A 4552-nucleotide genomic window follows, 5' to 3' on the forward strand; every position below is an offset into this window, starting at 1 on the left:
TTTTTTTAAAGGAAATAAGTTTATTCAGCAAGGACACATTAAATTGTTCAAGAGTCACAGTAAAAACATTTAAAAACATTTCACATTTCCAACAAAAAAAACAACTTTTTTCAACATTCATACTATTAATAAATGTTTCTTGAGCAGCAAATCAGCATATTAGAACGATTTCTGAAGGATCGTGTGACACTGGAGTAATTGCTGCTAAAAATTCTGCTTTGCCAATACAGGAATAAATTACATACAAATATATTAAAATATGAAACAGTATTTTTAAATTGTAATAATATTTAGCACTATTAGTTTTAAAGGTGACATATTATGCCCCTTTTTACAATATGTAATATAAGTCTTTGGTGTCCCGAGAATGTGTCTGTGAAGTTTCAGCTCAAAATACTCCACAGATCATACTCCGCCCCCTTTTCCAGAATAGAGCTGCGCCATTACAGCTAGGACCTGCTAAAAACATCTGTTTTGGTTCTGATTATCATGTTTATCGTGCTGAAATCATGCGTTTTAAACCATATTAATTTAAACTTCTTATATATGGTTTTCTGAGTGCACACGTCCGAAGCACACGGACAGAAAGCGGCTGTCACAGCATGTGAGTACTAAACTAAGTTCTCATTCACACACAAGTTTACGTTAAAAACACACAAGTTACAAAAACAGTCGGTTATGTCTGTGAAGGTAAACAGCTGGGAAATAAATCACATGTTTATTTTAGATCTGTGTGGCAGCAGCAATATACAGTAAATAAATCAATAAATCCACTGCTCTCTTGTCTCCTCTGAGGCTGGGACTCTAAATAGTGTTCTGTGCTCGTCTGTGCAGCCAAAGACAGAAAAGTTAGCTTGTTTTCCTCAAACTTTCCCCATGGAATTAGAGCCGGTACACCTTTGTCGCTTGCAAAATCAAATGATGGCACCTGGGTGGAAACTCACAGATTAAGGGGCGGTAATATTATAATGAGATCCCTTTGCCACGTCACTAGGGGAGCGAAATCAGACGCGCTCGTTTTCTCAGACGCTTGCAGAAAAAGGCTTACCAAAACAAAATTACTGGGTTAATCTTTTTTCACATTTCCTTGGTTGGTAGATGCACCGGGGACCTGATTATAGCACTTAAAACCTGGAAAAGTCAGATTTTCATGATATGTCACCTTTAAAATAAAGAGCTACAAAATAGAGCAGATAATTTGGTCTTAAGGTGAGAATTTTTTTAAATATTAATATATTGCAATATATGACTTTTCATTGCATATTTGAAATGCCTGGCATATATACAATTAACAAATTATAATAAATATGTAAGTATATAAGCAAAATGTCTAATTTGATACATTTGATCTTATTTATATAACTTTGAATTTATGTTGAACTCTCAATCTCTCTATATATACACAATAGTAAACATATGCGCAACAGTCCTTTATATATCAAATAGCATTTATTATTGTTTAATAATCTATAATTTTATTATTCAACTTTGTTTTTTAAATTTTATTATTTTGTTTAATTTTGCTTCCTGAAGACTGGTCAGAAAGTATAATATTGAGATAATTATTTTCATTTAATTCTGTTGAGAGGTAATATTCTTACATTTGTTCTTTTTATGTTTATATATACCAGAAAGTATTTAATGATGGGTAGAAAAATATCATATTTTGTTCTTGTTCTTGTTTATTTATATAGCACAGTTTAATACAACACCAAGTTGCCCAAAGTGCTTCACAATATCACAATAAAATATGTAAAAACCAAACAGTCACCAATAATAATAATAATAATAAAATACACAAATCCCATAACAACATGGACACAATTTAAATTAAATAAACCTGCATCACAACAACTCCTCATTAGTCTTTAAAAGATGTGTTTTTAACCTAGCTTTGAATACCGGTAATGAGTTGACACATCTAATAGTGTAGGGAGGTCATTTTTAGACATTTAGACATTTATAATATTTTTCATAGTTTTTTTGTATTTATTTATTTATTTATATTTTTATTATTGTTTTTCTTTTCTTTCTTTATTTATTTATTTATTTATTGAGGGTCCTTGGCATCAGAAAGTTTGAAAACCCCAATAGGAGAAATAATTTTCTATGGATTCTCATTGTCATTTTGCCACTGCTAGGTTTGTCCATGTCTTCAGGGTACGAAATATTTTTCTAACTTGATTTTTTTTTGTCCCAAAAGACCAGAGACACCAAGAAAGATCTGCTATTACATCCAGGCCATCTTTCTCCCATGAGAAATGGAATCGTTTGGGCTCTTGTCACATTTCACATCTCTGAGAGGCTGATTACGGCCTGGAAGCAGCATGACTGAGCCATGCGACCTGAGGGATGCCGGTTCCCGTGTGCGCACACGAGGAAGATATTTGGGGAGGTATTTCAGCTCATTTACATTTAAATGGCTGGTTAGCAGTCGTTAGAGCATTTTTGCAGTGTGCTTTCAGAGCCCACATCTAAAACCCCCATCTTCCCCAGCTCCACCTGTATATGCTATTTGTGGAGCAGCAGTATGTATTAAATACTCACAGCACTGTATCAGTGTATATATTGGCAGTAGCAAGTTCCTGTACTTGCTTTGCAGCAGCAGCAATAATCTACAACAGCAATCCAGCAGCGTAGCAGATCTATTCCGCCAAGACCAGTGTAATTTGATTCCCTAGTGAATAACTCTAATGAAACAGTTCTTCTTAGTGAATCAAAAACATACAGCATGACCTGTGTAGTCTGATTCCCCAGCAAAAAAAAAAACTATTATTAAACAGTTCTTCTTAGTTAATAAAAAAAAAACATACAGCACGACCAGTGTAGTCTGATTCCCCAACGAATAACTTTTATGAAACAGTTCTTCTTAGTGAATCAAAACATACCGCACAACCAGTGTAGTCTGATTCCCAAGCGAATAACTATTATGAAATAGTTCTTCTTGGTGAATCAAAAACATACAGCGCGACCAGTGTAGTCTGATTCCCCAGCAAATAACTATTATGAAACAGTTATTTTTAGTGAACCATAAACATTCAGCGCAAACAGTGTAGTCCAAATGATTCTCGAACAAATTACTCTTCCAAGATGGTTCTTATTAGGGATGCAAAACAAACAGATCGAAAGTCTGATTCCCCAGTAAATGACTCCTATGAATCGGTTCTTTTTAGTGAATCAAAAACATACGGGCCCCGTCCACACGGAGACGCGTTTAGCTGTATACGCATGCATTTTGTATCGTATAGGCGTTTCGTCCACACGGATCCGGCGTTTTGGGAGAGTGAAACCGATATTTTTTTAAATCGGTCCCAGAGTGGATAAATCTGAAAACGCCGCCCTTGCGTTTTCGTGTGGACAGCGAATCCCTACATTTTCTGAACCGATGACGTCATCAGCCCACATCTCGCCCCTAGTCAGTCCGTTTTTAGTGTATCTCTGTGGCAGAATTACAGTGCCACATACTGGTCTGGCATGTATACTACATCGTTTTGTGTCGGTTTCATGGTTTCGTGTGGACGCAGATATTTCTTGAGACGAGGGGGAAAAAATGATCGGATAGGGAAAGCTCTGGCTTCGTGTGGACATAGCCACAGTGTAGTCCTAATGCCATATGAATGACTCTTATGAGATGGTTCTTTTTGGTGAATCAAAAAGATTCACTGCAATTTGTGTAATCTGATTCCCAACCTAATGACTCTTAGGAGACAATTATTTTCAGTGAATTAAAACATACAGCACAGTGTAGTCTGATTTCCAAATGAATGACTCTTATAAGAGGGTTCTTTTTAATGAATCAAAAACCTTCAGCATGACCAGTATTGTCTAAATGATTCCTAAACGAATGACTCTATTATGAGACTATTATTTTTCAGGAATCAAACAATCAAATGTTGTAGTTAAATTATTATATTTATTGACTCATTGTTCATTTGAGAACATTATGAGTTTTCTGTTTTCACATTTTTATTTGTTTAGTATTCTATATATTTATTATTTAAATTATTAATTCCTTAAAAGTACCAGAAGAATCATTACTGGAATGGTTAAGGAATCAAAATCCTTAAATTATTTTTTCAGTTAATCTCTATTCTTTGTTTGTTTACTATTTGTTTTGCTCCACTTTTCAAGTCTTCCCATGAGACATAATGCTGATTTTGGATGTAAGATTATGTCACTTCACTCTGTTATTGTTGTTGTGAATGTGTGTGTGTGTGTGTGTGTGTGTGTGTAAGTATTACTCAAAAATTAATCAGAAATGGCACACATCTACTCCCACTGCAGTCTGTACTCAGTCCACTGCTGCTCTCCTAACACATCTCATGCTAAAAGCTCCACCCACACTGAGCCTTTACCGTCCAGATGGAGTTTTAGTTCAGCACAAACTACATACAAACCACACAAGGAAAACTCAGTGCTTCTTGCGCCTGGCAGGAGAGAGGTGTCTTTGGAAAAAACTATGTTTTCATTACATCATATATAAATTTTAAACAGTATTTGTAGGGTTAGAGATCAGCCTGACTTTGAGTGATCCAAGCAAATTTTGTAAACG

This window comes from Sinocyclocheilus rhinocerous, unplaced genomic scaffold, assembly GCF_001515625.1.
Source record: "Sinocyclocheilus rhinocerous isolate Xijiao unplaced genomic scaffold, SAMN03320098_v1.1 scaffold1697, whole genome shotgun sequence".
Taxonomy (NCBI): Eukaryota; Metazoa; Chordata; class Actinopteri; order Cypriniformes; family Cyprinidae; genus Sinocyclocheilus; species Sinocyclocheilus rhinocerous.